The sequence below is a fragment of the Cupressus sempervirens genome, chromosome 8 (assembly GCF_028749045.1).
Source record: "Cupressus sempervirens isolate cs-2001-9-10 chromosome 8, ASM2874904v1, whole genome shotgun sequence".
In the NCBI taxonomy this organism is placed as follows: domain Eukaryota; kingdom Viridiplantae; phylum Streptophyta; class Pinopsida; order Cupressales; family Cupressaceae; genus Cupressus; species Cupressus sempervirens.
Genome location: NC_143125.1, coordinates 236,613,027 through 236,636,682, shown reverse-complemented (window position 1 = coordinate 236,636,682; position 23,656 = coordinate 236,613,027). Strand labels below are relative to the sequence as shown.

The following is a 23,656-nucleotide window of genomic DNA, read 5'->3' as shown; positions in this document are numbered from 1 at the left end:
AGATATTTTTAACTTAAAAAACCCTTCATATTTATGAAACATTTTTAGTTAAAAGATAATTTTACATGCATGACTGAAGTTCAACATCATCTTTGATATACCTATATTCTAAACTCACTCTTCAGCTTGCTGGTCCATTCAACTTTAATTAAAATTATATGAAATAAATAATTTCAAACATAATTTATCATTAATTTATAATTACATTACTTTCAATAAAAACATAAAATAATCACTATATTGAAAATAAATAAATAATAACTTATCACTCTCTTTTTAAGAAAATTAAAATCTGAAGATCACAATTTCTATTTTTATTATCTAAATCATATTTTGGTTTGTTAGGTTTCTGTTATTAGAACATGCACAATATTTAAAAATAAATAAATAAATCTTTACATAGTTTGACAAAAATCTTAATACAGTTTTAGACCAAGTGTTAAAGAAGCAGAAAACATCTTCTGAAAAAGCGTGCTGTACTATAAAACCTTTCATTTCAGCGTATTTCAAATTGACTGGAGAAAATAAATTGAAGGGAATATTTGAAGAATTATTTGATGAGCCGGAGCAGATACATGTTGGGGAACTATTTGGGCCGTGGTGCGTATGGAGTCGTAGCAGAGGCTCTGGATTTCAACAAGGGAGGTACCATGGCCATCAAAATATCTCTGTGCATTGATGTCACATTTGAGGAGAGCAAGATACTGAGGCTCTTATCTCCCAGCCCGTATGTGGTGCAGATTCTTGGACGTGGCAAGGCAGAAATAGTGCACGGTTGTTTCCTCAAGGAAACCACCCATAATGCTTATGATTCGGGTGTGGCTCATGCAAATGAAATAGCTTACATTGCTATGGAGTTGATGGATACGGACCTGCTCTCATTCATCAAGAAAACTATTCATGGAGGATCATATCCATATCATGATAACTGGTATACTTGGTTGTATTTGAGGAACACTAATAATAATAGGTCTGACTTGGTGAAAGGGCTAATGTGGGAGCTGTGCTATGGAGTGGCCTACTGCCATGACATGGGCATTGCACACAGAGATCTCAAGCCCAATAATTGCCTTCTCTCCATTAACAAGGCAGGAGGCATCACAATTAAGCTCGCAGACTTCGGATTGGCAAATATGGTGAATGATAAAAAGAATGGTGTGATAGAAAGAAATGGGGAAGAATACGTGTCCTTGTGGTACATAGCTCCTGAGTTATTAATGGAACAAGAAGCATATAATTGCTTTGCAATCGACATCTGGGCACTGGGATGCATTTTTGCAGAGATGGTGATTGGAGAACCCCTGTTTTGTGGGCAGTCTCTAGAGGAGTAGCTAAGTATTGTATTTCAGCACGTGGGAGGTTCTGCATGGGAGATGATGGACACAGACTGGGATGCTTTATCAGATTTGAACTATACAGAAATCTCATGTGTGCAGCTATTGAGCAATACTTTGGGATGTGGCGACTGGAGGTTTGGTTTGCAGAATCGGCTTGAAAGTACGGCTGAAAAGATGGGATGCTCAAAAGGCATGGATTTGCTCTTGAAGATGCTAGAGGTGGATCCCAACAGAAGATTAACAGCAAATCAATGCCTTGAACATCCTTATTTCTCCCGTTTCCATGGTTTTTAATTTTTTGGAGTGCAACACCAATGTGAGCTCAACAGGCTATGAGACTTCTTGCCTGCAATCTATGGTTATTTCAATTATTATGACATGCTTGCTTGCCTCTGGGTATTCCAATTGTGGGTTTTGGATAAGAAATTTTCTTTGTTTGTTAACATGGGTGAAATGAAAAGCTCGTCACTTTATGATACTAATATTCTATAGAATTCTAGTATCAAGCAATCTCTATTTTGTAAGACCAATTTATGAGTTTATGATTGTCAAGACATTCTTTTCCATCTATGTATAATTAGAAATGTGCGAAAGGGTGTTTCAAGAAAGTGTATAAACAACTTTCAAGTATTCTAATTATAATTAGAATCAGCCATAGATTCCATTGTTTAGTTTCTCTAGCTTTTACGAACATTTAGGTTTTAACGAGTATGGTCTACGATAGAAGAAAAATAAATTAAGAGTTAAGTTGAAATCTAAATTTAGTGTTAGAGCTTCTAAGCTTTATTAGACTCATTCTGCGGCCAGTCTTAAATATTACACACTAGGAAGAAATTAAGCTTGGAAAAGTAAGTCAAACTTTGACTATTTAACACTTTTACTGTAGAAATGAAGCCTTAGTGTGTGATGTTTAAGCCATTCGCACTCGTGCATATATACAAACAAGTATTTCATATTAAAGTTCTTTGGAAAAAATATGAGAATTTTGGTCTAGAGGAAGATACACGTTTCTCTATATTCTTTAACAAATTCTTGTTCAAGGCAGCTTCAAGACGTACTTTTAGTCTTTCATAAAAAGTGAAAATAAAAATAACAGTCAAAATTTAAATTATTTATTGTATATTAATACTTTTGTATTCCATAGCGATAATTTAGATGACTTCGCAAGTTAGCAACCAAAACAATTATATAAGTCATACATATGAAATAATATGAACTAAGATGAAATTTAAAATTTAGTTTTTCCTATAAAAGGGTTTAAATTAGCAAAATAACAAATATTAAAATCTACTTGAAAATAATTCATGACAGGAGAACATATCTTATGGATGTGGCTTTCAGACAAAATAACTAAACAACTAACTGAATGAAAAATTTCTTGATGTCTGATTATCCTAATGTTAGAGAGTCAATAATGACAATTGCAATTGCATGTCATCTTCTGAACCTCGAAGTAATGGCTTTTGATCTAATTTTGATCTCAAAATTAATGCCTCTTGTGAATCTTTTGATTCTATGACATGAGATGAAAAGAATTTAAATAAGCATTTCATGCTACATTTACTAAACAAATATATTAAGTCTATTTATTGACCAAATCCACCATTTAATAGAAAGAATGAAGTACATTTTTAAAAAAACAAATGTATGAAAAAGGGTTTTCTGATTGTGGTGGTATTATCAAGGATTTGATTTGACAACCTAAAATGGGTGTTTTATATCATATTGAGATGAATTTTTCCAAGTCATGGGTGAATTAATTTGTGAAACAAATGTAAAGAAAACAACACGTCATATAATTGAAAAGCTAGAATATTTTCAATTGTTATACTACCATTGAGTGTACATAGGGACACTTGTAGTAGTTTTTAATTTTCAGGCCATGCTTAATTTATACTAAATTTTTTAAACTTAAAAAAATAATATTTCAACTTTAAAAAGATCATTTCACATACATAAATCATTTCTAATTAAAAAAAGATAATTTTACATGCATGAGTGTATGATCCCAATTCTTAACTTTTTGCATGTCTTGTATTCCAAAGTTTTACATCTCTTATTATATCAAAATATTATTGAACATTAATTAAAATAAAAATAAAATAAAATAAAATATCTTATGATTTTTTTTAACAAAAGTAAAATGTGAAGATTAGAACCACCATTTTTATCTAAATTACATCTTTGATTAGTTAAGATTTGTTTAAACAAGAAATTTTACTTCTAGAATTACAAAATAAATATAAAATAAATAAATAAAAGATAATTTCAATATAAAAAAATATTTGAAACCAATATCATGATCATAAATTATAAAAAAGAATTATATAAAGATCATTTAATTTATAAAAGACATTTCAGTTAAAAAAACCATTTCACATACATGAACCATTTCTACTCAATGAAATAATTTCACATGGATGAAAGTAGACTCAAGTTACTATTATATTTTCACATGTCTATTGTCTTAACTCAATCTTTAACTTGCCGCTCTCATTCAGATCGACAAAGCTTTAATTTAAATTAAATTGAATAAATAATTTTAAAAATAACTTGTCAATGAAAATGCAGATTAATTTATAATTATATCAAAATATTATTTAATACTAATAAAAATATAAATTATAGTTTCCTTTAGTTGGCATTCTATTATTAGAACATGCAATATATATTAAAAAGAATTCTTTATATAGCTTTACACAACGTGTTAAAGAAAAGCACGTTGTAAAGAACATCTACAGAAAAAACATGTTGTAGTATAAATAGTATATTTCATTCAGCTTATTTCGAATTGACTGGTTTCTTTCTTGAAATAAATTGGAGGGACATTTTGAAGTATTATTTGATGAGGACCAGATACAGGTTGGCGAACTATTTGGGCCGTGGGGCTAATGGAGCCGTAGCAAAAGCTCTGGATCTCAACAAGGGAAATACAGTGGCAATCAAAATATCTCTGTGCATTGATGTTGCATTTGAGGAAAGCGAGATACTGAAGTTGTTATCTCCCAGTCCATATGTGGTGCAGATTCTTGGACGAGGTACGACAGAAATAGTGCACGGTTGTTTCCTCAAGGATTAAACCACCCATAATGCTTATGATTCGGGTGTGGCTCATCCAAATGAAATTTTTTACATTGCTATGGAGTTGATGGATATGGATCTACTCTCATTCATCAACAAAACTATTCATGGAGGATATCCATATCATGATAACTGGTTATATTTGAGGAACATTAATAGGTTTGGCTTGGTGAAAGGGCTAATGTGGGAGGTGTGTTGTGGAGTGGCCTACTGCCATGACATGGGTGTTGCACACAGAGATCTCAAGCCCAGTAATTGTCTCCTCTCCATTAACACGGCGGGGGGCATCAGAATTAAGCTTGCAAACTTTGGATTGGCTAAGACGGTGAAGGAAAAAAAGAATGGTATGATGGAAAGAAATGGGAAAGAATATGTGTCCTTGTGGTACAGAGCTCCTGAGTTATTAATGCAACAAAAGATATACAATTGCTTTGCAATCGACATCTGGGCACTGGGATGCATTTTTGCAGAGATGGTCATAGGAGAACCCCTGTTCTGTGGGCAGTCTCCAGAGGAGCAGCTAAGTATTGTATTTCAGCACGTGGGAGGTTCTGCATGGGAGATGATAGACAAATATTGGGATGCTTTATCACATCTAAACTACACAGATATCCGTGTGGAGCTTTTGAACAATATTTTGGGATGTGGCGGATGGAGGTCTGGTTTGCAGAATCAGCTTGAAAGTACAACTAAAAAGATGAGATGTTCAATATGCATGGATTGTCTCTTGAAGATGTTGGAGGTGGATCCCAGCAAAAGGTTAACAGCAAAACAGTGCTTTCAACATCCTTACTTCTTCTCTTTCCATGATTTTTAATTTCTTGGATTGCAACACGAATGTGAGCTCTGCAGGCTTATATGAGACTTCTTGCCTACAATCTAAGGATATTTTAATTGTGGGTTTCGGATAAGAAATTTTCTTTGTTTGTAACATGGGTGAAATATTGAAAAGCTTTTCACTTTATGCTATTGATATTCTATGGAATGCCAATATCAACCAATCTTTATTTGTATGAACTATCTATTTGTTAATGATTGTTAAGAATGTTCTTTTCCATCTATGCATAATATGAAATGTGTAAAAGAGTGTTTCAAGAAAGTGTGAAAACAACTTTACAAGCATTGTAATTATAATCACAGTCAGTCATAGATTCCATTGTTAAGTTTCTCAAGCTTTTACAAACATTTAGATTTTAATGAGTGCGTTATATTATAATAATAAAAGGAAAAAAATTAATACTTTATTTAGTTGGAGTTTTCTATGTATCTCATATTGTCATTATTTTATTTTATTTCAGCAATAATTTTAGGATTTGGCTGCACATAATTCTTAGATGTAAGTATTTCGATTCACCTAATTTATAACTAGTTGAAGCCTGAACTGTCATTAGTGCATAGATGCAAGCAGGAATTTCAAAACTTTTGGATTTTGGAGGATAATAAATGTCCTCAATATTTTTTATTAACAAGTCAACATATTACAGCTTTTTCTGAACCTTCTTTTTTAGAAGGTGACGTGGAAGTGAATCGTGGCAGCTACGAGTCCTGCTTTTAGTCTTTCATAAAACTAAACATAAACAATACATTGGTATTCCACAATGATAGTTAAGATAACCGAAACATATTGCAGCTAAAAGGAAATAAAGAAACAGTGTATATCAATGCTCTGTTTTTGAAAAACAGTAATTAGATGACTTAGCAACCGAAACGGTAAATAAGTCAAACATGGAGGAAGATAAATGGGGTTTTTCCTATACCAGGGAACTAAGTTAGCCAAATAATTCAAATAATAAGATCTACCTGAAAACGATTCATGAGCATTTAGAAGAGCATAACTTACATCTAAACAATTGACTCAATCAACAATTTATTAATGTCTGATTATCCTAATGTTAGGGAATCTATGACGACAAATCTAATTGGATTTTATTCTCTAGAAGTAATGACTTTTGATCTAATTTTGCATTTTCTACATCTTTTCTTTTCAATTTATCTCTCAAAGCAATAGAATTAGCAAGCTCAATACTATTTAAAACTTTTGTTTTGGCCTTTTGAGGACATACTAGTAGTATAACTCGTGGTCTAGTTGGCAATTAGTATATGACATGGGCTGAAAAGTGTTGGGATGTGAAGTCTAACGATCACACTATCTATTCATCTTCTTATGACTCTTCGATTAAAGGCTTATACTAATGTATAAATATACATATATGCTATCTTGTACTGTATTGTATCAGATGTTTCCATAATAAATATTTTCCTGCTCCAGTGTAGATGTAGGTAAGTTTTACTTAACCAGGATAAATATTGTGTCTTGTATATTCATCTTCATTGTTTATCTTTATTGTTGCGGATTACAGCAATAGAAGCAGAATGACTGTAGTCTTCTCTGAAGAAGATAAAGGGATAGGTAAAGAAAAAGAAAGAAAATGGAAGGACAATAATTTAAACATCACAAGGGCAGCCACAGTTAGGCATAAGACTCATATGTTTGGGCTTCCAACGAGTTCTCTGTTTGAACAGTCCAATGAAAGAGATCAAAACAAAGATAATTCTTTGTTTGAAGAGTCATTCTGGACTCCTCCCATGATGGTAATGATAACAGTTACCACAGTGATGTGTTTAGAAACCACGGTGACCACATTTCTCTGACTGGTACAAAAGATATCCACGGTAAGGTTGAAACAAAAGCACTTACTCTTTCAGTGCACAGTTGTGATGGTGAGATGGGCCCGCATTTTAGCATTTTAAATGATAACAATAGAGTGTTTAGAGAAGAACATGCTCAACACACCATGGCCTGCGTAGGGAGTTTTGAAGAGGTGTGTATGGAGAACACCACAGGGCTGCGTAGTGAGATGCAGGGCATCCTCCCACAGTCTGCAAACAACAGTAAGAATCATCCACATCACAAATTGGGAACCCACATGTTTGGTAATTCCTATGAAGCAGTCCTCGATAATCCATGGGTTGGTCACTCCGAATCTTCAGCCCAACTGTCACACAATTTTGCAATGCCGATGGTGATTATGTCTCCAGTAGAGAAAGAGCAAGTGCTCTGCACTCACTTTAATAATCAAATGGAGCTTTTGAACCAGATAACTGAGGACAATAATCTGCTCAATCTTTTAGAGCTTTCTGACATGCTTTCCGCGCCCAGGGGAGTGTCAGAGATCAATTTTTTCTTTCATATTAATGTGAATGGAATTTGTAATGCCTCAACTCTGGGCAAGACTTCCGCTAGGAAGAACGGGAAAATGGTGCCAACGGAGGTGTTTGCTGCACTGGATCAGGTGAATGGGCAGTTGAATAGACGCCCAAGTGAGGAGGAAATGGGCGAAACTATTGTTGAGATGGTATGCGATGACTGGCTGGAGGAATTCATAAAGTTACATCCAGTCATATCAGAAGAATATGATTTTTAAAACTCTAATTCTCCTCATGTGTCTATGGGCGATTTTGCATGTGTAAGGATTGGGGAAGGCATTTTTTACTCTGATCTGACTTGGAGAAGGCTCATTAGGAGTGTGTTGGAACAAAGTTTGGCGACCTTGAGATCTTCTCTTCTCAAGGTCTCATCAATCATTCGAAAGGAGTAGGGAATGTTGTAGTGTATGGGGGTGTCCATTGGTCTTCATGGGGAAGATTGTTGAAATATGAAGTCCAACGGTCACATTGTCTATTCATCTTCTCATGGATCTTTGATTGAAGGATTATGCTAATGTATAAATACACATATACTGTCTTGTACTGTATTGTATCAGATGTTTCCATAATAAAGATTTCCCTTCTTGAGGGTAGATGTAGGCAACTTTTTCTGAACCACAAGTTTTTCCGAACCACAATAAATATTTTGTCTTGTGTATTCATCTTCTTTGTTTATGTTTGATTCCATTTCTTTGCTCATTTATATATTTACAAAATGAATCCAATTGGGAAGTTCATGCCACTTTTACTAAGCAAAAATCTCTCCACAATCCAAATTCACCATTTAATAGAAAGATTGAAGTACATTTTGGAAACAAATGTATGTTCCTATTGTGGTGATACTATTAAGGATTTTTTTTAACAGACCAAAATGAGTATTTTATATCATACTAAGATGAATTCTTCGAAATTGGTTGGGATGTTCAGGCCGTGCTAGAGATAATTTTTTGTACAAACCTTGCAATCATCGAGACTCTAGTTCTTTTAGGGGCTCACAAAGGGAGTTTTCTTGCAATAAATTTGGTTTAATATTTTCCATAGCCTTTTCTCAGAAGTTTCGGAAGTGTTTTTAATAGACCCATTTTCTTCTTATCTTGCAACCACCACATTCCATGAGGTGACATATTTTTCAGGCATTCTATCAAACAGGTCACATGCCTTGTTTGTGCTTCTACATTTGCATATATGAAGAAATGGTGAGGGGTGGTTTCACACCTAACAAAATAACTATTTGAAAAGATAGGTCTTGTGAATAAAATGTAGAGCACTGGCATCTTTTCTAACAAGATGGACTTAGCAAAAAGGAAACATCAATGGAGTATTGAAAATGTTCAATTTATACATGATACACTATTCAATGGTTTGAGAAACATGGGTAAGATGTTGACAATTAACCATCACAAACAAAGGTGAGTTAAAAGATGATGGGAAGTTTTTTTTGACATGGATCAATTTCCATTCACCCTCGTTCTATTAGAAGCTCCTTTTATTTGAGATTAGTCTTCATCTTGATAATTGTGTGTGCTCTCATATTACAGATTTAAAGTAAGGTCTGCCAATTTTTTTTCCATTAATGAAAGTGCTTTCTATGTGCTAATGCATTACATAGTAATAATTATCCCAGGCCTATGTTTGTAAAGCAACTTTTGGATGATCAAATTGGTTTATGAATGATAAATGGGTGAGCTTGATTCAAGACTCTCATATCTTTAGAGTAAGTGTGATAGTATGGGTTACTAAATGGTCATTAGATTTCTTAATAATCACTAATCTCCATTAACTATGAGGGGAAATATTAGTGAAGACTTAGGATAATGAGAATCTATGTGTAGATCCTTTGAGAAACCTAGCGATGAGAACTACATGTAACTTTGACATGTTCAGACATAAGAATGTAAGAAATACTAGGGTTAAAGATACCCTTGTGACTTCAAGTTTGTAGATGAGTGTTTAGCCAACGATAACTTTAGGGATTGAGGAACTATTTCTTTTTAACCTTGAACCTATGTAGCAGACTTTAGTTGAGGACAAAATAGGTAATAATGGATATGGACAGGTTTAGAAAGCCTAAAAAATTATATATAATACATAATTTGATTTCAATATAAAGACATATAATATATTCAGTTGACTATTTTATAGTCGATATCTACTTAATTTCATATAATGAATTATGAAATTGTTACTTATCAAGATATTTAATCGTAGACTTTAATAATTTATGTCTAGATGCTCTTTGATCATTCAATTATGCTCTACTTGCTCTGAATTCATAACTTCTCTTCTAATTGTATGCCAAGCCAAGTATAGGTGTTGAATTTTACACCAACAAATTGTGTTAGGACCCTAAAAGGGCATATGTAGTGGTTTGCATTCCTCTCACAAGTAGACTAGTCTTATCCATTCGAGGTGATCACCATAAGATAAATTCTATTACCCACTTAAGATAAGCTTATTCACTTGAGTTAAAAGTAGGACAATGAGCATAATATGCCAATAAACTATCACTTGTACCACCTAGTTAGCAGATGGTTACTTCTCGTTGCATCTAGGCAAGGGATACACATGTTGATATAGGGAATTGAGTTGATTTTTCTAGGAGCATTTGGGCCTAGGATCCAATTTCATGCATGTGATGTATGTCCTTGTTGGTTAGCTTTTTAATGAACTACATGGAAGAAACATTGTTAGGAGGAATATGTATTTGTGATAATTGGATCAACCTTATGGTATGACTTTTGGTTAAGTTTGATGCATAAATGGTATGCTTTACCTAGTTAGTTTGATGATTTACCCCTAGGTGTGGTATGGGATGAACCTAGCCCCCTTCCCAAGTATCAACTAGTGCAAAGACCAATGAAAGGAAAGGGTCCCATAGTCTGGTGTGTTATGCACTAACATCTCCTCCTTACAGGATGCACATAAAAAATAAATTGTAATTTTTGATACCCTTTGGGAAGTTATATAACATTATTCAAGGTCTCACAATACTCCTTTGGGCATTAATGTAGATCCAATGTTGTTTGCACCAATTTTAAGCCTAATTAAGCCAAATTTATAAAGAAAGTACCTTTTAAACTTTTCATAGAGGCCTAAATTTGGTACATAACCTATTTATGGCTTCAAACTTATGATTCTATAGGTTGTTTTCATAGCCATCCTTGTTTGATAGGCCAATCAACAAACCCTCCTTGCTTACTCCCTAAAACTGGGGCTTTCTCAAAATTGTGTGTCCTCTCACTTCTAGATCCAAACAAAGGATCCTAAACCTTGGCTCAATTTACTTAAATAATTTCAACCATAAAATACTATGATTGTGTGGGTATATTTTTCAATCCATTATATACTCATACTATTCACATACACTTTTCAAGCCCTCCTTGAGTTCTTGAGGTGAACGCCATCCAATCAATATTATTTATTGCATTAAAATTATTAGTAGGATCATATTAAAGGTACAAAAGGCCCATTCCACAAGAGAAATAGGAAACATGAAGTAGAATGGCCTTATTCTTATGAATTGACCAAATCTTAGATCATTGTCCTGCGCCAGTCCCTAAATCAATCAACAAGATTGCCAAGTAAATTAAAAATACCATGGATATAGTTACTAAAATTTATTACCCAAGCATATTTTATGTTTTTCCAATGAAGTTTGCAAGAGAACTATTTAGAAATGCAACAAAAAATTGTCAAAGTACGAGTTATATTAATTCTTCATGACCACAGTTTGTGTGACTAGATTGGGAATCGTCTTCAATTACATTATCTTCCTTTGTTGGCATGTAACAAGACTTATAAACTCCATACAAACTGATTTAATCCAACTCCAACTTTCTAACTTGCAACAAACTACAAACTAATGGATTAGGCAACTAGCTATTAGTTTTTTATAGTCACATTTTGGATTTTCCCTCCAAACATAATTTTGGCCTTTGTAATGATTCTGAAGCCTTTTAAATTCCTTAATCCAATTAGTCCTCATTGTTAATCCTTTCTAAACTCTTTTATTACCTTACTTTGTCAATTTAGGCCATTTTGCCAATCCGGACCTAGTTACCAATTTGATCCTTATTGTGCCTTATCCATAACTTTGCATATTACTTGACACCAATTGTGCCTTTGATTCCTATTGACCTATTCTAACATTGGGACCATTCTTAGGCTCAATACGATGTCAAGTTATAAATAAAGCCTATAAGGGCTAACACATAGGCTAATAGTGTCTCATGGTTAATAATTGAGTTTAAGTGTTTAAATGTTAAGTATTGTGATTCTCATGGTGCTTTATTTGGTTAAATATTGATAGAGATATCACTAATCCTTTGTATATGTTTAAATCCTAGATTATGTAACATACAAGGTTATGTAAAATTGCTACCTAATTTGGCTTGGTGTACCTTGGGAACACTTAGGATGACATCCCTTGGGAGATTCTTGATGCTAAACCATAAAATTGAGGTCTCCACTAGCATTTAGCCAACCAACTAGAGCTGATGGAGAAGACAATTTGGTCCTATGATGAAAGGTTTGAAAGTTACACCATTGAGAAACTTTCAACTGAGCAACATTGCCACTTTTTGCACCAATCAATATTAGGTCTCCTAATGGAATCTAGTTGGACTACCACAAAATTGATCTATGTACTTCTAGGCCTTCCCAAGAAGATCCTTGTGAACTTCACAATTCTCCAATACCCCTCACAAGGTCTGAGAAATCACCCTCCAAAAATTGCTACCCCATTTGGCTTAGTGCACATTGGGAACACTTATTAATTGTTTCAATTTACTTTTCCTAAGACTTACTAATTATTTCAATTTACCCTTCCTAAGACTTACTCAAAACTAGAATTGAAAAATAAAAAATATTTACTTACAATTTGGCATATATTTGATCCTAACAAATTAGTGAAAATATATTTTGTATTATTTAAATATTACAAGCTTATCTACACAAATGAAAAGTACAAGTTCTAAAAAATATTATGGAGCTTTCTATAAGCATTGTCCATGAACACTAGGGTGTTGCCTAGACATCCTTAAAAAAGTGTCAAAATGCCTATAACATGGCACTACATGAATAAAATAAATATAATGAGATCATTGTGTACATAAGATATTCAAAATGATTGAATAAAATTGACTACAATTGTTAGATTATTAAATTTAAAGAAACTACAAGAAATGAATTGATATTATCCTCTTATGATTTAAAAACTTGCACACTAAAAATGAGAAAAATACTTTTATTTAATTGTTTAAGGGCTTCTATCTTCATGACTGCTAAGATTTTTTAAAACTGACTAAAAGAGTGTAAGTTTAATTAATTTAATCTATTATTTTATAAAATAATGATATAAGATTGTATGAGTACACTATGCTAAAATTGTCAAGGTAATGCTAATAGCTTTCATAACTTTACCTTTGAAAATCTTACTTAAAAACTATAACATTTAGAGAGACTGAGAGCTCACTATATGCAAACAAAAAGAACTCTTATTGAATGTATGAGGAAGGGATAAAAATCAGCTTTCTCTTTCAATATGGTAAGTCACTTTCTTTTTCTCGACAAATATTCAGAGGATGGTAGCACTCAAATAGCCTATGAAACTATGAATTTACCTAGTATGTCATTATAATTGCATTATTGAATTACATAGCATTGTGTTTGGTAATAGAAAATAATTCCTCAACTTCTATGCAAGCCCAAGATAAATGGAAAACAAAAATGCTTACAAATTTGGGTAACAATCTTGAAACAACAAACAATTACTCAAACCTCTTTCAAATTATGAGCTAGTAAGAATAATGCTTTATGAATTTGAAAGAAAAAGGTAGAAAATACTTTGACAACCTACTCAAACTATAAGTTATCAAACTCATGAGCATCATGTGCCTACAAAGTATCAACTGACCCTTGTAAATTTAGTACAACAATAATTAGAAATACATATATATAAACTAATTTCATATATTTATACAAATTTAAATGCATTAACTCAAGTACATGTATACAAATTAAAATTTAAAAGTCTATTTAGAAATCACCTTGGCACTAGTTGGTGTCACATCCATCAGATATGTACTCCCACTAGTAGTAGGTGTCACATCAATAATGTATCTCCTCCCACCATGATCATATCCCAACATTGGAAGAATTGTGTTCTATTACTTGTGCTTACAAAAATATTATTCATTTGCAAATATCAACACATTAATATATACTTGTGTTTACATTTGGTGTTTATAAAAATGAAATTTAAAAGAAGTACCTGGGTCTAAGAAGCAAGAGGATTGTCAATGGCATGCACTATGGTTTCATAAACATAAACTCTATCTCTAATCATCTCAATACTCTATAATGATGAAAAGTGCAAAGGGGTAACAAGATGAGATTGAAGTGGTGTAGATTTGGTAAGATGAAATTATATCATCTCTATATATGATCCTATCTCAGTGCCAACATCAATATGACTTGATTCTCGCATCTACTTGTCAAGAATGTGTAGTCCATAATTAGTAATACATACATCTTCAACTCATATCCCCTCACATGGAGTTTGAAAAGATTTTTGTGCAAATTCTTGAGTGTTAGATTGTGTAGGGCTAAAGTGTTGAGTGCTAGGCTCTTGAGCAACAAAGTTCTATATAGAGTACCTATTACCAAAGTTCTATGTGGAGTGTTGTGTACTCTGATGTCCATTATCTAATGGAATTCCATGGGTCTCTCAAAATAAAGGGCTATGAAAATGTCTAATCACATATGCAACATATTGTGAAGGTATCCTTTGCACATCTACAATGTACAAATTTTCCTATAAAAGATCATCTAGAAAATACAAGGCCAGATCCATGTATGTTTTTTCTCTCCATTAAGGCCATGTATATCTCTAAGAGTAGGAAGAAATGAAACTCTATAGTCATCATCAGTTAGTGGTGTAGTACTGGATGATACCTCTGAAGATGATTTGGGTCGACTCGGTCTACTCATAATATATCTACCCAATGTGTTAGATGTAATGTTGTAACTACAATGTGTCTTGTCCTATTTATCACTTCCCTCCTAGAAACAAGAACAACTGTATATGCAATAGCGAAAATCATGTTGGTGTCACTGTTGGAGTCCTTTGACCCACCAACTATCGATGAATAGGTAGAGTTCAACTAGCCTTAAATAACTCATCATGATCAACAACTCTATTGTGTGATGTCTTGCCCAAAATAGAACTCTTCTGTACAACTACTGGGAAAAATATAATGGTACCTTGTTGTTATTGTGATAACAACCATGTGCAGCAAGAAAATGAGAGTATATCATACATGTAATCCGTGGCATAACACATTGCATAACTTGATATGCCCTCTTGAAGACCTGTACAATGCTAAAAGAAAGTTTGATGAGTTTAAAAAGATGCTAAAAAAGGTTAAGAAGCTTTAAATGATACATTGAATAAGGTTTTTCTATCTTACTAGGATTATAATTAGGATTTAAACTACTCATGTTTTTATGCTCCAAAGCATGTTTAAAAGGAAAGAGAATCTAGACATGAATTTGGGTGTAGTTAAATAGTGAGAAATCAAGGAGGGAGAATGAGAAAGCATTAGGGGATTCAGAATAAAAGTTATGGATTATCATTTACTTATATATAATTCTATAAACACTAATATGACCTATGTTTTTTATTTTATTTTTGAAAGCTTTTTTCTTAGTAAATAATAGATAAATTTGTTTAATGTACTTTAAAATCATGTACAAAATATCATAATTTATTCTAATTCTATCTTATATAATTGAATTATACATCTATCTTTACTTACAAATATAAGTAAAAGCTTGCTTAAAATATAAATTCAACTTCCACAATTAAAATAATTATAATTTTTTAAAGATAAAAATTAAAAATTAAAAAATTATAACAAAAGCAACATTCAAAACAAGGGCTCTATAGAACTAGAGCCCTTGCCCTACCAAGAAAAAAGAAGCCTAGCAATAGAAAAAGACAAAGATAAACATGTTTTCAATTCAACATTATATAATAATTTTGTGAGTGTTTTATGTGAGCTCCAATGTCTAACTGCTTTTGTAAAGGTGTTAAAGATTTTCTCAATAGGCAAGCCTCTCCCCAATGAAGCTTCTTTATCTCCTCTAAATGGTGACTGGACAATCCTTTAATGAACATATATAGCTATGATTGTTTTTCATGGTTGAAGTTTAAAAGTATAGTGGAGAGTTTTTTTCTAATTGTTTAAGGAAATGAGGGGACTTCAAAAGGAAGGAAATTAGTTACTATTTTTCTAAAGGAATCAAAAAGAGATTAAGGCTCAGTTCTATGGAGGGAGGCTTGCATAATGATAGATTTGTGGCTATCATAATTTTTAGAAATATGGTTCTATGATTTTTATATTGTATTTTGGTTTAAAAGAATCTTCCTAAATGTAAGGACTTAGTAATTAATAAAATATTTGAGATTAAGGTTGGGTCCCTGATGGGGACACGACCCAAGCACAGAATGGACACAACAGGAAAGGGAAAATTTTATTAACTATGTAAATATGCTAATACATTCAGTACAGAGAAAATAGATTTCAAAACATGCCCTAAGGGCTTACAATAACATAAATTTGGAGATAAATTCTTCTCCCAGTACCTTCTCTCAAACTCCACTCTGAATTGCCATTTACAATGCTAGAAATGTTCTTAAATAGACCCCAAAGGGTTAAGGATTAGGAATACATTCTAGAAAGTGCTAGTTGGCATCCACAGACCAAATAGAAGGCTGCAGAAGCCGTGTTAGAAGTCGGCACAAAATTAGAAGAATCCATAAATGGTAACTGAACTTTCGGGAGGCATAACTTTTGAACCGTAGCTCTGATTGATGAACTATTTACATTTTTGGAAAGCTCTCGAAGCGCTCTATAGCCTTAAGGACCAGCTTCGCTCGTCCTGCATTTTTTGGCCCTGTTCGAGGTCATTTAATGCCCCTAACTTGACTTTGAAGCATTCTTAGGAGGTCTCCAAAAATTGAAAAATTGCAATAACTTTCAAACCATGGGGCCTTTTGACCTGGTTCTTTTTATGGAATGCTCTAAATTACAATTACATTCATCCAACCAATTTACACCCTCTAATTCACCAAAATTATGGCTCAATTACATACTCCTTTTTTTTTGCATGTACACGTATCCCAAGGTGTTCAAATACTCTAACCTAGAACACTGATAGTGGAACTGTGAGAGTTGGAACCTTTATTTGACCCAAATGGGTATCCAAAAATGAAAACACATGAAACAAAAACTAAGTCTAAGTACATTTTTTTGGGTGACACAGGATTGCCCTTATACCTCTGGATGCTCCTGCATTCGACACCCTGGGTAGATTGAAAAGTGACCCTGTCACTTTATGAATGGTAGAGGAAATACAAAATGGGAAACCTCAGCTGCTAATATCCAAGTTGAGTCCTCTATCAGCCGTCCTTTCTACTTGACCAGATACTCTTCACACTACCTCTTTCTGGTACTCCTACCCACACAACTATCCAAAATCTCCTCTATCTCCTCCTTCTTAGAAGTAGGAATTGGACATGGCTCTAACATCAGCTCCTCATATGCACCATCATCATGATACTCTGTTAAGTCTGCAATGTTGAAAATAGGCGAAATGTGAACTCCATCTGGCAACTCTACTTCATATGCATTTCCTGAGTCATGTTTCTTCAAAATTTTGCAGGGGCCAAATTTCTTCATCTTCAGCTTGTTGTAAGTACCGGCTGGAAATCTTTCTTTTCTTAAGTGTACCATGACTAGATCCCCTACTTGCAATTCCTTATGTCTTCTCCTTTCATCAGCCCTAGCTTTATACTATTGGTTCATCTTGGTAATGTGTGCCTGGATCTCCTCATGTAGATGCTTGATATGTTCAACAAATTCTTTAGCTTCAGCACTTGTCCTCTCCCCTTGCTCTATCTTCCTCAATTCTGGTGCAGTCCTTGGGCTACTTCCATATACAATTTGGAATGGTGATCTACCAGTACTCCTGTTTATAGAGTTATTGTAAGCAAACTCTACTTGTGGTAGAATCAAATCCCACCCCTTGGGCTTATCCCCAACTAAACATCTCAGTAAATTACCCAGACTTCTATTTACCACTTCTGTCTGTCCATCAGTCTGCAGGTGATGTGTAGAACTGAACTTCAAGTCTGTTCTCAACTTCTTTCACAATGTTCTCCAGAAATACCCCACAAATTTAGTATCTCTGTCAGAAACTATACTCCTTGGGAGACCATGTAGTCTTACCACCTCTCTGAAAAACAAGTCTGCAATATGGACAACATCATGAGTTTTGTGGCATGTAATGAAATGTGACATTTTGGAGAACCTATCAACCACCACAAATACTGAGTCATTACCCCTTTTTGTCCTCGGCAATCCAAGAACAAAATCCATACTTATGTCCTCCCATGGCTTTGATGGAATAGGCAATGGCTGATATAGTCCAGTATTGTGACTAAATCCCTTGGCCACTTGACAAACCTGGCAATTTTGTACAAACTTCTTCACATCCTGTGACATTTGAGGCCAAAAATAATGTTCTTTGAGAATGGAAATGGTCTTATCTCGACCAAAATGTCTTGCCATCCCTCCACTGTGTTTCTCCTTAATCAAATTTTCCCTCATGGAACTCCTTGGAATGTGCAATTGACTGCCCTTGAACAACATACCATCCTAAATCAAATAGTCTAGCCACTTGGTTCTATCTACAGCAACAGGCTCTTTACAAGCTTTCCACGCTTCAGAAAAATCAGGATCCTCAGGGTACAGATTCTTGAGTTCATCAAACCCAACTACTTCAACCTACATTACTATAAGCAACAACTATCTCCTACTTAGTGCATCTGCAACCGTGTTAGATTTTCCACTTCTATGCTTCAACACAAATGTATAGCTCTGCAAGAACTCTACCCACTTCATATGCCTCTGATTCAATTTACGTTGGCTATTCAGGTACTATAATGCCTGATGATCAGTATACAAAACAAATTCCTTTGGAAATAAATAATGCCTCCATTTCTTTAAGGCCTAAACTATTGCATAGAACTCTTGATCATAAACAGAATACTTCTTTTTCACATCATTCAATTTTTCACTAAAATATGCAATAAGCTTACCTTCTTGGTTCAATACAGCCCCAATAGTGTTGCCACTAGCATCACAATCCACCTGGAACACCTTTCTAAAATCTAGAAGTGCCAACATAGGTTGTTCTATCACCTTCTTCTTCAACATTTCAAAACTTCTCACAGCTACCACAGTCCATTTGAACTCTTTCCTATCCCCTCTTATTGTGTCAATCAGGGGTGCACATATGCCACTAAAATTCTTAATGAACTTCCTGTAAAAAATAACCAGACCATGAAATGATCTTACCTCAGTAGCAAACCTTGGCGTAGGCCATTCCAAGATGGCTTTTACCTTCTTTGGATCCATTTCGAGACCTTCAGGTGATATAACAAACCCCAAGTAGACTAACTCCCTTTTTGCAAAGATACACTTCTTTAGATTAATTAACAGTTTCTCTTCCCTTAACCTTTCAAGGACACTATGAATATGCAATAAATGTTCTTCCAATGTCTTGCTGAAAATTAAAATATCATCCAAATAGACAATAACAAATTTTCCCTAGAACTTCTTAAGTACCTCAATCATAAGCCACATGAAAGTGCTTGGGGCGTTTGTCAATCTAAAGGGCATGACTAACCACTCATAAAGACCCTCCTTGGTCTTGAAGGCAGTTTTCCACTCATCTCCTTCTCGTATCTATATCTGATGATAGCCACTCTTGAGATCTATCTTTGTGAAGTACTGAGCTCCACTCAAGCAATCCATAAGATCATCCATTCTTGGCAAAGGAAACCGATACTTGATGGTTATCCTATTGATAGCTCAAGAGTCTATACACATTCTCCACTCTCCATCCTTCTTTGGTGCCAGTACTGTAGGTACTGCACATGGACTCAAGCTCTCTCAAATCAAGCCCTTCCTCAATAGCTCCTGAACCTGTCTATTTAGCTCCTCAGTTTCAGTAGGAGTCATTCTATGAGAAACCTTGTTAGGCAAACTAGCTCCTAGGATTAAATCTATCTGATGACTGATTTGTCTTACCGGTGGCAATCCTTCTAGAACATTTTCAAAGATGATATCTCCAAACTCACCTAGTAAATCTGAAACTTCAAGTGGTATTTCACTACTACCTTCTTTATCTTTCCCAGGAATCAAAGCATAGCACATACGTTGATATTTCATGCCATCTAAAAACTTCCTTCCATCAACAAGGCAAATCCTAGCACTGCTACATACCTTTTTGCCTTCCTTTTTCATGAGCTTCAGTTTGTGGCAAACTCCATCCTTTGTTAGAGAGTATGTGTTTTCATGACCATCATGTACTACATGCCTATCAAACTACCATGGTCTACCCAACAATAGATGGCAAACATCCATTGGAATAACATCACAGAGAACTTCATCATGGTAACTCCCAATTTTGAACTTCACTAAACATTGTTCACTTACAAGGACCTTATGATCATCCTTCACCCAAGCGATCCGATAGGGCTAGGGGTGTTTCTCCCTCTTGAGCTTCAGCTTAAAGACCATCTCCTCTAATACTAAGTTATCAGTGCTACCACCATCAATGATCACATCACAACATTTATCCTCACACTTGCACCTAGTACGAAATAAACTCCTTCTTTGTCTTGGTTCAATCTCACCACTTAGTAGGACCCTTTCATTTACTAAAGTCTCTCCTCTTTCTCCATCCTCTGAATGTGCTGATTGTTCATCCTCATCTACATGAGCAACCCTAGCTTGACCCTCAACTCTCCTATCTGTCATTCCTTGTCGTTGAGGGCATTCAAAGGCACAATGACCTTCTTGATTGCAATGGAAATAGGTACCATAGAAGCCTCCTCTTCCTTGTCCACATCCTCTACCTCTTCCTCTTTAATTTCCAAAGTTTTGATCACGGGAGCGGTTGAAACCCTCATTCCTCTTATTCCTACTAGTACCCACATCTTCATTTTTCTTTTGGGTTTCATTTCGGCCTCCAGATGACCTACCACTACCCCTTCCTCCTTGACCATGCCCTCTTTATCTCCCTTCAAACTTTTTCTTTAGCTTCTCTTCAACTTGTAGGGAAAGCTGGTATGCCTCTTCAATGCTGGTCATTCTTACCAAACTTAATTCCTCCTGGATGCTAGGTCGCAAACCACTGATATAATGAGCAACCTTCTCCTTATTTGCTTCTGCATGCCCTGCTCTAATCAGAAGTCAATAAAACTCCTTTGTATATTCCTGGACTGATTTTCCTTCTTTCTTTAGCCCATGCATCTTCTTAAAAAAATCAAGCTCGTAGTCAACAAGAATGAACTGCTTCTTTAGTTTGTCCACCATGCGATCCCAACTTGTGATCTTATCCTTTCCTCTTCTATTTCTTTCCAATTGAACCTCTTGCCACCAAATTTTGGCATGTCCTTTCAGTTTGGCCTTTGCAAACTTAACCCTATCTGGATCCCTGATATCCTCATACTCAAAGTACTCTTACAGTTCATTGATCCAATCGATCAACTCATCTGGTTTCAGATTTCCTGAAAATACATCCACATCAATCGTAGGTCTTTTCCCAAACTTAGTAATGGCTCTAAATAGCCTCTCCTCTACCTAATTCAGAACTTCCCCGTCAACTTCCCCTTCTGGTTCAATTTCCTCTTCTTCATTGTCGTCCTCACTTTTGTCACCTGCAGTAACATTTGTTCCTCTACGGAGCTCCTCCTGCAACGCTTGAACCTGCCTTTGGAGGGCTCTAACCTCCTCAGGATTAATAGCTTCAGCTCTTCCACCATACTCTCTTCGTGGAGGCATCTTCTTAATTCAAACCCACAACCACATAGTCCTAGTGCAAACTACCTCACAGTTGGCACTCTGTCTACAATCTCAGGAAAACTAGCTTTGATACCACTTGATGGGGACATGACCCAAGCACAGAATGGACACAACAGGAAAGGAAAAATTTTATTAACTGTGTAAATATGCTAATACATTCAGTACAGAGAAAATAGACTTCAAAACATGCCCTAAGGGCTTATAATAGCATAAATCTAGAGATAAATTCTTCTCCCAGTACCTTCTCTCAAACTCCACTCCGAACTACCTTTTACAATGCCAGAAATGTTTTTAAATAGACCCCAAAGGGTTAAGGATTAGGAATACATTCTAGAAATTTCTAGTTGGCATTCACTGACCAAATAGAAAGCTCCAGAAGCCGTGTTAGAAGTCGGTGCAAAATTAGAAGAATCCAGAAACAGTAACTGAACTTCTGGGAGGCATAACTTTTGAACCGTAGCTCCGATTGACGAACCGTTTACATTTTTGGAAAGCTCTTGAAGTGCTCTATAGCCCTATGGACCAGCTTCGCTCATCCCCCATTTTTTGGCCCTATTCAAGGTCATTTAATGCCCCTAACTTGACTTTGAAGCATTCTTAAGAGTTCTCCAAAAATTTAAAAACTGCAATAACTTTTAAACTGTGGGGCCTTTTGACCTGGTTCTTTTTATGGAATGCTCTAAATTACAATTACATTCATCTGGCCAATTTACACCCTCTAATTCACCAAAATTATAGCTCAATTACATACTCCTAATTTTTTTAGCATTTACACGTATCCCAAGGTGTTCAAATACTCTAACCTAGAACACTGATAGTGGAACTATGAGAGTTGGAACCTTTATTTGACCCATATGGGTATCCAGAAATGAAAACACATGAGACAGAAACTAAGTCTAAGTACATTTTTTTTGGGTGACATAGGATTGCCCTTATACCTCTGGATGCTCCTGCATCAGTCCCATGGAGGAAGGCTTGCTTAAAAATAGAACTCATAATTTTTAGAAATAGTTTAATGTGAGTGGTTACATAAATTTATATATTGTATTTCAGCTTAAAAGTTTATTTCTAAATTTAAGTACCTTATCATTAATAAAATGTTTTTTTTTTTTTTAATATTTTATTTCAAAAAAATTAATTTTGTAAAAAATATAATATATAAATCTTTGACATTTAGTCAATTTTTTTCGAATAATTTCCAACTCCACTCCATTTTAAATGGGAATGAATATAGAAACCTAAAAAGGCGGGGGACTTTCTCTACCTAAAAAATAAATAGAACCTAAGGGAACCCTTGCCTAAAACATAGCTAAATTATTTTAAAAACAATATTTTTTGCTCGTCGATTATTCTCTTATTTTAAAATTTTTGGAGTTCATATAAGTTATGTTTGTCAAAAGCTTTACGAAGCATGAATAAAGAGTTTATTTATGTTGGGAACTTTTTGTAATAGAGTCAATAGCCCTTTCTTGTAATTCCTTTGAGCTAGAGTCATACAATAGAAATTATGTCACAATATTTTAGCACTAGAGACATTATTTTAGCACCAGACTGTGAGTGAATATTGTAGAATCTGAAACACTTGCAACAAGAAATAGGGGACAAAACAAAACAAAGCAAGAACACAATTTTACACACAAACAATGAATCTTTTATTCATTTCTTTTCAAATACATATTGCCTCTATTATGAGGATCATTCATACTGCTATTACATTCTATTATGCAGCACACCAAAAATGAATTAAATTACATTTGTTTATAATAATCTTCTAACAATCAGTGATGGGAGATCACACTGGAGTTTATTACATGCAAACAGGAGTCTTTTATTATAAACTTCATGCAAACTATTCTACGCATTCTGTAATTGAGGGATTACGTGGCTTTTATAATAAACAACGAAGACTCCATGGAAGTGATGAACTTGAAGATCAGACTCTTCAGGAGTTTATTTTGCCAGTGACATCCACGGTGGATCACATGAGTAGGAAAATAGGATTTAAATTGCACATCTAATGTGATAAAAACCTTAAAAGATTTAAGAAGGTTCTGCAGAGACAAAATGGTCGTGCTATGCTAAATAGAAATAATA

At 34.5% G+C, this 23,656-nt stretch overlaps 2 pseudogenes; both read left to right on the top strand.

Moving 5' to 3' along the window:
• Window positions 1-575: 575 nt before the first annotated feature.
• On the top strand, window positions 576-1,631 carry LOC149542371 (cyclin-dependent kinase B1-1-like; annotated as a pseudogene).
• Window positions 1,632-4,182: 2,551 nt separating this feature from the next.
• LOC149542370 (negative regulator of the PHO system-like) lies at window positions 4,183-5,235 on the top strand (annotated as a pseudogene).
• Window positions 5,236-23,656: the final 18,421 nt, after the last annotated feature.